This window comes from Aquarana catesbeiana, linkage group LG03 (assembly GCF_042186555.1).
Source record: "Aquarana catesbeiana isolate 2022-GZ linkage group LG03, ASM4218655v1, whole genome shotgun sequence".
In the NCBI taxonomy this organism is placed as follows: Eukaryota; Metazoa; Chordata; class Amphibia; order Anura; family Ranidae; genus Aquarana; species Aquarana catesbeiana.
The window spans coordinates 560,391,898-560,403,387 of NC_133326.1; positions in this window are offsets into that span (position 1 = coordinate 560,391,898).

Here is an 11,490-nt window from a genome sequence, read left to right on the forward strand (position 1 = left end):
TTTCAGCACTTGGAGAGTCAGCCCTATTGGGCTTGTCAAGGGCAAGTTCTCAAATAAATTACGTTTGGTGTACGACCTGTCTGCGCCTCATTCTTCCCACATTCCCAGTCTCAATTCCCTGATCCCCTCCGAAGAATTCTCCCTAAAATATTCCTCCGTGGACATGGCAATCCAAGCAGTCATCAAAGCAGGTACAGGTGCCTGGCTCTCCAAAGCCGATATCTCGGATGCCTTCAAACTCCTGCCTATTCACCCATCCCTTTGGTGCTGACATAGCATCAAGTGGAAGGAGGCATACTATTTTGCCACAAAACTGACGTTCGGTTCGAAGAGTAGCCCTTGGCTCTTCGACACATTCGCTCAGTCCCTCGCTTGGATACTCTTTTTTTTTTTCATTAAACAAAGGTTTTATTAAGTAAAGATGGTGCATATAAATACAGAGTAATACTAATATACATAAATGCATAATAAACAAGGGAAGTATACACTGTTAATATATTCAATATTAGGAGTAATATGTGCTAATGTAGAAATAAGTGTATACAATATGAAATACTATCAATATAATGAGTAATATTATCTCCCTCCCCCCCACCCCCATTGATCATATTTTTGTTTAATTTTATTTTAGTACACGTGATGTATATATGCATAATGTGCCGTTCTCATATATGTTACATACATTTAAGTCTATAGGGGATATATTGTGTACAGTACAGACATGACCATTATGGAAGAACAACATGAACCATGGTGTCTTTTGATTTATACTTTCTCTGTGTGTATCTGGAATAAAGTCTTAGTTACAGAGATCTAAGTGTTGTATTGCTGAGCGAGCTTGTAATTAAGTACAAGTTTCAGGTTCTTGCAACCATCGATCCCAAATTTTGTTGTATTTTGTTGGACAACCTCTATTAATGTAGATATGTTTTTTGTATGGCAAGGTTGCGTTAACTTCTGTTTTCTACTCCGTCATACTGGGGGGGGGTGGCCTCATCCACTTTCTTGCAATAATTTTTCTGACAGAGAATAGGGTTTCATGTAGAAATACCTTGGTAAATTTGTCTACTGTGTCTGGAAATATCCCTAGGAGACATTGTTTTGGTTCTAACGCTATTGGGGAGCCCATGGTATCGTGTAGAAATGTTATAACCTGTTTCCAAAGTTGTTGAATCTTGGAACATGTCCATATTAAATGGAAGAACGTGCCTGTTTCTTGTCCACACAACGGGCATAGAGTAGACTGATTACGCTTATATCTGGCTACTCGAATTGGGGTAAGGTATGTTCTATATGTTATGTAAATCTGAGAGAGCCTGTCTGAAAGTTTTGGTGATACTGCTTTGCATGTCTTGGGGGCTTCCTCCCACTCCTCATTTTCCATCAGGCTCACCTCTCTCTCCCAGCGAGGCTTCAAATCAAACGCTATTTTTGACGAAGTGGGAGTTAGAAGCATATTATAAACTGTGGATATTAGTCCACGTGGGTCTGTATTTTTAACAATAGCCATAATGGGATGAAGGGTGGGCAAAGCCTCAGCCTGCAAGAATTGTGTTTGGGTCACATGTCTTACTTGCAGGTATCTGAAGAACATGAAATTTGGAAGAGAAAATTCCTCTTTAAGTGTGTTGTAAGTTTTGAGGATTCCATTGGATAGCAGATGATGTACATAGTAAATTCCCCTAGGCTCCCACAACTCCGAGTCCGGTATGCTTATAAATTCTGTCATGTCTCTATTGTGCCATATCGGTGTATGGTCGTGTAGTCTAGGTATTCCTAGTTTAGTGGAAGCAAGGTCCCAAATACGTCTGTAGTGGTATATCAAGGACTTCGTGTCTCCCCCCCATCTCAGTATTCCTAGCTTCCGCCGATATTGCGTAAAGAGAATCACCGGTAAGTTGCACTCTTTTGGTGCAAGGAAGGGTCAGGAAGCGTACGTTATCTGTCTTGTCTATGTGAAACAGTTGTGATAATTGTGATGCAATGTAATAAAAGTTCAGATCCGGTAGGGCCATTCCCCCCATGTCTGTCGGGTTTTTAAGCGCTGGCCATGCGATTTTATGTCTGCTAGTCCCCCATACAAAGGGTTTGAGTAGAGCTTCAAGAGACTTAAAGTGTTTTAATGGGAGATAGATTGGGGTATGCCACAATATGTAAAGGATTTTTGGGAGAAGGACCATTTTTATCAGATTTATGCGACCCCATACTCCTAGTGGTAGACGGGCCCAAGTGCGTATTTTGGTTTTGACTAGTGAAAAGAGGGGTTCAATATTGAGGGAAATATAATCAGCCGGATCTCTGGATATATGGATTCCTAGGTACTTGATTGTATCTGCTCTTTTTAGTGGGGTCTCTGTCCATGATTCAGGTGGTGGGAAACTCTCTATAGGTAGAATTTGGTACTTTTCCCAGTTTATCTTTAAACCGGAAAACGTTCCGAAGTGTTCGATCAACTGTAATGCTTTTTGAAGGGAAGGGCCTGAGTCAGCGAGATATAATAGGGTATCGTCCGCGTATAAGCTAATTTTTTCAGGTAAGGTTCCCATTCGTAGACCCACAATCTCGGGGTTTGCACGGATAGACACGGCCAGAGGCTCTGCAGCTAGGGCATAGAGAAGTGGGGAAAGAGGGCAGCCCTGTCTCGTGCCTCGACTGAGGTCAAACTCTTGAGACGGCCACCCGTTCGCCACCACTCTAGCTGTGAGAGTTTGATAAAGTAGTTTGATCCACTTAAGGAACCTGGGGCCAAAACCATACCTTCCCAAGCATTGCCATAGGTATCCCCACTCCACAGAATCAAACGCCTTGGCCGTGTCAAGCGTCACAATCACCCGGGATCCTACATTTTCATGTGTGGCCTGTAGATTTATAAACAATTTCCGTAGGTTGAACGAGGTGTTACGACCAGGCATGAACCCCGCCTGATCTGTATGAATCAATGAAAGAATAACTTGATTGAGTCGGAGGGAGAGTACCTTGGCTAATATCTTGATATCTACCTGTAATAAGGAAATTGGGCGGTAGGATTCGGGGTATCCTGGATCTTTTTCCCGGTTTGGGTATGAGGACTATTGTTGCCTCTCTCATAGAAGCGGGAAGTGTAAATGTCTTGAATAAGTGGTTATATAAGGCTAGAAGTTTTGGGATCAAAAAATCGCTGAATTGAGAGTAGAATTCTATAGGTAGGCAATCCGAGCCCGGGGATTTGGATCTGGCAAATCCAGCAATAGCCACAGCTATTTCTTCCTCGGTGAGAGGTGCCTCGAGGAGGTTAACCTGGTCTTCTGTTAATTGAGGAAGTGCCGTCTCCTCCAAAAAGGAGTTCATTGGGCCCTTGTCCTCAGAATTTTTTGAGGTGTAAAGGTCAATAAAAAACCCCCTAAACATAGAGGTCACTGTGAGAGGATCAGTAATGGATTGACCGCCAGGACCGTATAAGGATATTACCACCGGGGGTCTATCTTCATTGTGTACCAGGTATGCTAGGAGCTTGCCAGCCTTTTCCCCGTGCTCAAACAGCTTTTGTTTAGCAAAGAACATTTTGTGTTGTTCCTTCCCATATTGGAGTTGGGCTACTACTCTGGCCTGAAGTTTAAGTAAGTCTGCATTTGCGGGAGAGGGATCACCCATATAATTTTGTTCAGATTGGGATAGTACCGTTACCGCTCTATCAAGCTCTCTAGAAGAATCTATTTTAATTCTGTTGATGCGGGCTGAGAGTATCATGCGAACATGAGATTTGAAAGATTGTTGGAAGCTGAATGGTCATTGTTCCTGAAGAACAACTTCCATTCATTCGTAAGTTCATCATCCTCAGGGAGTAATGAGAGCCAGAATGGGTTTAATCGCCAGTTCCGTTTTGGTTTGTCAGTGGGCACGCTTAATGTAATCCAGTATGGGCTATGGTCAGACAACAACCTGGGAGAGAAAACTGTCTCTAGTAGTCGAGGTGTGAGATTTTGTGATAGCAATATCATGTCAATTCTAGACATAGAGTTGTGGGAAGAAGAGAAGCAAGAGAATGATTGTTTGTGTGGGTATTTATATCTCCAAGAATACACAAGGTGAAAAGGGGAAATTAGCTTGGCAAATTTGGTTTCTCTGTTGGTTATTGGATGTGGATTCAAGGGTTGAAGTCTATCTACCGAGGGGTTTAGCGTGGTGTTGAAATCCCCCAGCCAGACCGCCTGGACTGTGGGGTGTTTGGTCATGAATGTAAATCCCTCTAAGATTATGGGTATGGAGAAAGGGGGAGGAACATAGAAAGCCAAAATAAGAAAAGGTTCCCCATGTAATTTAACAGATAAAAAGACGTACCGTCCTTGCGGATCCGTGGAAACCTCTATAAGTTCAAATTGTACCGATTTGGCCACCAAAACTGATACCCCACGTGCGTGTGATGTGTAGGTCGAATGAAATGCCCATCCGACCCAGGGTCGGCGAAGAGCCATTTGCAATCTCCCCTCCACGTGAGTCTCTACTAAGACTATGATATCAGCATGTTGTTTTTTAAGAAACGTGAGGGCCGCCGAGCGTTTTAACTTCTCACGCAAGCCCTGCACGTTCCAGGTAAGGAATTTTAAAGTCCCCATGTGTTCTCTTCTATACAGCTATGTATTTCAGCTATCATGCACGTGTCTAGTTTGTTGGTTAGCCTTCTCATATGTCTGCACTGTATATTTAGTGTACACTTTACTAGGTATAGCATAACGTTTAATATCTGCAGCAACATTGCCAAACTTTGGTTAGTGTACAGTCTGGTTACAACACATACAAATCTGTTCAACGGTTGAACTATCCCCCCCACCTCCCCCCACCCCTCCTTACAACCTTCCCAACTGTTGCAGGCATCATCCCCAAACCGGCTGAAATTCCCCAACAAGAAAATAAAAAACTTTGCATGGTAAAGCCATACACATGTGAGTAATTGGGACCACCGCATTAGAGAATGATGACGGAATACGCTCCGTGTTAAAAAAACGGTAAATGATTGTTCATTGCAGTGGCACCCAATCTCACAACCATATCCTCTGGTGTTGAGTGGGTTAAAGTCTCGCTGCACTTTGCGATGAAGGGGCAGGACCATATCCTCTCTGGGGCTCCGTCCTCCCAGAAAACATAATGAGCCACATAAGATATCAGGGGAAAACCAATTAAAATGAAAAATAGGGGTAAGGGAAAAAGTAAAACGGGAGAAAGAAAAAGATATTTTTTCCCCGAAATGGGGGGGGGGGATTAACAAGCCCCCCTAGGGGAGACATTTGCGAATGTCCTTTCAGCTTGTTGACTGTTTAGTATGAACTTGACTCTCGTAGCAAGGATACAACTCACAGCTCCTTAGCGGGTCTTCCATCCAGCTCACTGAGCAAATAAATGGGCTAGTGTAAAGAGCATTTAAATCTAGCAGTTTGATCTGTATATGTCCACTTCAGTGCCCAGCGCATAGCTGTTAAGTTCTAGTCAGGTCTGCAATAAGTATCAGGAGTTGTATGCTATATTGTTTGTGGTAAGTGGTAGCAAAAAGCGTACTTACAGCGGTGTCAGTCTGCTCTCTCCGGTGCCCCTTGGCGTTCCAGCCAGGTTATCACCTCCTCGGGGTCCTCAAAGAAGTGAACTCTGCCATCTTGCTCTACTCGGAGTCGGGCCGAAAATAGCATATCATATTTAATTTGCTTTAATCTCAGCCTGCGTTTGGCCTCTGTGAACCCTTGTCTGCGGCGCTGTACTTCTGTCAAAAAATCAGGAAATATGGCAATTTTACTGTTCCCTAGTTGAATGTTGCCTTTTTCTCGCGCCATTCTCAGGGCCGCATCCCGATCCTTATAGTTAAGGAGCTTGGCTATAAAGGTGCGCGGGGGTGCTCCCTGTGGAGGTGGTCTGGCAGGCATTCGGTGGGCCCTTTCTACAGCTAGCAGTGGGGAGAAGGCCTCTCTGCCATAGTGTGTGATGAGCAGCTGCTCCAGAAATGTGGTGGGGTCCTTACCCTCAGCACCTTCAGGGAGGCCGATTAATCGCAGGTTGCATCTCCTCAGTCTGTTCTCCATTTCATCCTGCTTGGAGAACAGTTGCTGAATTTGGCGCTGCATACGTTCTGTCCCCTCTTGCAGGGGCGGGATGGCGTCTTCCACATTGCTGACTCGGTTTTCTGTAGTTTTAACCCGGTCCCGGAGTTTATGTAAATCTTGCCGAATGAGAGATATGTCTACCTGTACTTCCTCTATCTGGGCTGTTAATGAGGTTCGGCAGAATGTAATTGCCTCGAGAAGCCGCTCTGTGTCTCCCGTCGCACGTTCCACCTCAGGCTTCTCCGCAGCGCCATTTTCCTCCATCTCCTCTCCCTCCTGCCGGCGGTACCGAGCTAGATTCGCCGCCGTCGCTGCTTTCTGAGCCTTTGTGGGAGACATCGTGACTGGATTCTTCAGCGGTCACAAGAGGGAAGCTATTAAGCTTGTTTAGAGGGGTCTGCGGGCACAGGATGAGGTAAAAGCAGTAGTAATGGACGGAGCTCCTCGGGAATGCGTCCTACTCCATTCACTGTCAGGCCACGCCCCCCCTCGCTTGGATACTCTTACACAAAGCTCAGTGCCAAGAAGTCATCCATTACCTGGACGACTTCCTACTAATAGAACCACCCAGCAGGCCCCCAGGAGACCTCGACAAACTCAGAGTGGTATTCGGAAATCTCAATGTTCCCATAGTCGAGCACAAAGTCGACGGCCCAACACACAGCATCACCTTTCTCGGGGTCAACTTAGACACCTGCACCATGCAGGCCAGTCTCCCCCTCGACAAACTAACCCGCATTAGGATGGTCCTTCACAAATTCACCCACACTAAGGGGTGTACCAAGAAGCAGTTGCAGTCTCTCCTGGGAATGCTTAATTTCGCCATGCAAATTATTCCACAAGGCCGCACCTTCGTGTCACGTCTGCTAAAATTCCTGTCAGAAACACAAGATCCCGATCAGATCCTAAATCTAGACTCCGCAGCAATAGCGGACCTATCTATGTGGGAGGAATTCCTGTCCCCCTGGAAAGGCATATCTCTATTTATACCCATGGTTTCGGCCCTTTCACCCCAGGTGGTGACAGACGCTGCCGCTTCCACAGGCTTCGCGGCAATTTTTGGCCACCAATGGTTTTCAGGACCCTGGCCTCAACAGATACTGTTGATACTCGGCTTTACCCGAACATCTTCCCTCTTCGAACTCTATCCCATAGTGGCAGCTGCACAGCTCTGGGGTCACCATTGGACAGGGCAAACCGTGGTCTTCACCACCGTCAATCAGGCCACGGCAGACATTATCAGGAAAGGCAGGTCGAAGTCCCTAGCAGTGATGTCCTTCCTGCGCAGATTGGTACAACTGTCTTTACAGCATCAGTTTAACATCCACTGTTCATTTATTCCAGGCAGATACAATTTAGCTGCTGACGCACTGTCACGTTTTAATTACACCTCCTTTTTCGAACAGGTTCCCGGAGCCGATCCAGTGTCGGCCCCTATCCCTGTCTGGTCACAGCTGACCCTGGACTAGTTCAACATTTACAAGGAGCAACGCAGCTCATCAACCACTCACTCTCCCATAACACACTCAAAGCCTACCAGACAGCTTGGAAGGCATTTAATAAATTCCTGACACCCTGCTGCAAAGGACCAACAGATGTCAAACAGGTACTGGCCTTCATTTCATACTGCCACACTCAGCTGGCCTTATCTTATAAAACCATTCGGCTATACCTAGCCAGCATACAACATTTCTTGACTCTTGAAGACCCCGCAAAGTCTTCACTGTTCTCATCACACGCTATACGAGCCATCCTATGGGGCATTCAGAAACACCAACCAGTGATCAGCACCAAGCGCTTACCCATTACGGGGCCCATCTTCAGGGATATGTCGACCATGCTGGCTACTTCTCCATTTGGTCTTCTCCCCAGTACGGTTATACAAGCAGCCATATATTTGGCCTACTACCTGTTCTTGCGACCTGGCGAGTTCACCTGTAACAACCCCGCAGACCAAGTACTGTGCAGACGGCACTTGGTTCGCTACCAAGACCATTTCGTCCTTCACCTCGAGGTTTCTAAAACCCAGCAAACAGGCTCTGGAGTGGACATTCACCTGTACAAAACCAATAACAGCTGGTGTCCAGTCACCGTACTCAACTGTCTCCTGTCACTCCTGCCTGAACAGCCGGACACCAGTCCTCTTCTACCATTCCCAGTTAAACCCTTAAGCGCCTGTCAGTTTGTGAAACACATAAGGATACTTCTCCGCAATCTTCACCTTAACCCTAGTCAGTACTCCGGACACTCCTTTCGTATCGGAGCAGCCTCCGCAGCATCCCGCCACGGGGTCCCAGACCACGTCATCAAAAGACTAGGCAGGTGGAAATCAGCCTGCTTCACCCGGTATATCCCCAATCCTCAAGTAGAGACGGCACAGGCATTTTCCAAATTGGCTCAATGAATAACTGAAAAACAATAAAATATTATACCCCTACCTGAATGTTTTTGCCCCCTTATTTTGGCATACCGGCCATTAGACCAAGGCACACTTTCAGGTCCATTTCATATGGTAAGTCCACACTTCCAGGTCTATTTCCGATGGTAAGTCTTATGTTAACTATAAATGTTATCTATGTCCATATCGGACATAGGGCTCCAACCATAAGTAGGAAGGCCAGTACGGTGGCCTGAATTTATGGGAGGAGCCCGGGGGGTATTTAAGCAGCCCGCTCACCTGTGGTGCTTGTCGGTTTCCTGTGCGCGATACCCACCCTCCCATCCCCATTTCACATAATTTCTCAACTATTCATTTCTCTTTACAGAATAATCATTTCTTAAACCAGGGTATGCCCCCTTTTTTTGGTCATACCGGCCATTAGACCAAGGCACACTTTCAGGTCCATTTCATATGGTAAGTACACACTTCCAGGTCTATTTCCGATGGTAAGTCTTATGTTAACTATAAATGTTATCTATGTCCATATCGGACATAGGGCTCCAACCATAAATATATATATATATATATATATATATATATATATATATATATATATATATATAATGACACTTTGCTACAATGTAAAGTATTGAGTGTACAGCTTGTATAACAGTGTAAATTTGCTCTCCCCTCAAAGTAACTCAACAAACAGCCATTAATGTCTAAACCGCTGGCAACAAAAGTGAGTACACCCCTAAGTGAAAGCATCCAAATTGGGCCCAAAGTGTCAATATTTTGTGTGGCCACCATTATTTTCCAGCACTTCCTTAAGCCTCTTGGGCATGGAGTTCAGAGCTTCAAGGTTGCCACTGGAGTCCTCTTTCACTCCTCCATGACGACATCATAGAGCTGGTGGATGTTAGAGACCTTGCTGTCGGGGCTGGCTCAGCCCTTCCTTCTCCGAGCTGGCTACTCAGCTGTCGGCTTATTGCCAGCTCTCTTCTCTCTCCACAGTAAACCAGCTGTTGTGGATCTGCTCATCAGTCCCGCCTACTTAAAGACGTCCAGCTCACTTCATTTCTGCCTTCATTTCTGCCTTCGCCTTGGTCACATCACAAGAAACCTCCTGTGTTCCTGTTTAAAGACTGGCTTTGCTGACATCCCTTCTGGCTCCTTATCCTGCTTGCTGTTCCTCTACTTGGATCCTTGACTTCTGGCCTGGCTGATTACCTGATCTGGTTACTGAACTTTGGCTTGGCTGATTACCCAATCTGGTTACTGGACTCTGGCTATGCTTTGACTACGCTTACTCTATTTACCTTTTTATTTTTATTAATAAACAAGAGTGATTTTACTGTACTTCTGTCTCGGTCTGGTTCATGGTTTCTGACACTTGCTCTCCTCCACCTTCGGTTTGAGGATCCCCTACAGATGCTCAATAAGGTTTAGGTCTGGAGACATGCTTGGCCAGTCCAGCACCTTTACTCTCAGCTTCTTTAGCAAGGCAGTGGTCATCTTGCAGGGTCGTTTTGGGTCGTTATCATGTTGGACTACTGTCCTGCGGCCCAGTCTCCAAAGGCAGGGGATCATGCTCTGCTTCAGTATGTCACAGTACATGTTGGCATTCATGGTTCCCCAGTTCCGGCAGCACTCGTGCAACCCCAGACCATTACACTCCCACCACCATGCTTGACTGTAGGCAAGACACACTTGTCTTTATACTCCTCACCTGGTTGCCCCCACACACTCTTGACACCATCTGAACCAAATAAGTTTATCTTGGTCTCATCAGACCACAGGACATGGTTCCAGTAATCCATGTCCTTAGTCTGCTTGGCTTCAGCAAACTGTTTGCAGGCTTTCTTGTGCATCATCTTTAGGAGACACTTCCGTATGGGATGACAGCCATGCAGACCAATTTGATGCAGTGTGCGGCGTATGAGCACTGACAGGCTGACCCCCCACCCCTTCAACCTCTGCAGCAATGCTGGCAGCACTCATACGTCTATTTCCCAAAGAAAACTTCTGGATATGACTCTGAGCACTCAACTTCTTTGGTTGACCATGGCGAGGCCTGTTCTGAGTGAAACCTATCCTGTTAAACTGCTGTATGGTCTTGGCCACCAAGCTGCAGCTCAGTTTCAGGGTCTTGGAAATCTTATAGCCTAGGCCATCTTTATGTAGAGCAACAATTCTTTTTTTTCAGATCCGCAGAGAGTTCTTTGCTATGAGGTGCCATGTTGAACTTCCAGTGACCGGTATGAGAGAGTGAGAGCGATAACACCAAATTTAACACACCTGTTCACCATTCACACCTGAGACCTTGTAACACTAATGAGTCACATAACACTGGGGAGGGAAAATGGCTAATTGGGCCCAGTTTGGACATTTTCACTTAGGGGTGTACTCACTTTTGTTGCCAGTGGTTTAGACAATAATGGCTGTATGTTGAGTTATTTTGAGGGGACAGCAAATGTACACTGTTATACAAGCTGTACACTCACTGCTTTACAAAGTGTAATTTCTTCAGTGTTGTCACATGAAAAGATATAATAATATATTTACAAAAGTGTGAGGGGGTGTACTCACTTTTGTGAGATACTGTATATATATTCTAGACTGTGTGTGTGTGTATATATATATATATATATATATATATATATATATATATATTAAATACACTGCCTGCACTGACTGAATATAGAGTCTATACTGAATATCTAGTCTACACTAAATGCAAAGTGTATGTGTATGCGTATATATATATATATATATATATATATATATATACCCTGTTTCCCCGAAAATAAGACCTAGCGTGATTGTCAGTAATGGTTGCAATATAAGACCTACCCCCCAAATAAGCCCTACCCTGTTTCCCCAAAAATAGGCCCTACCCTGAAAATAAGACCTACAAGGACTTTAACTAGGGCTTATTTGGGGGGTAGGGCTTATATTGTAGCCATCACCGACAATCACGCTAGGTCTTATTTTCAGGGAAACAGGGTATATATATTAGACTATATATATATATATATATATATA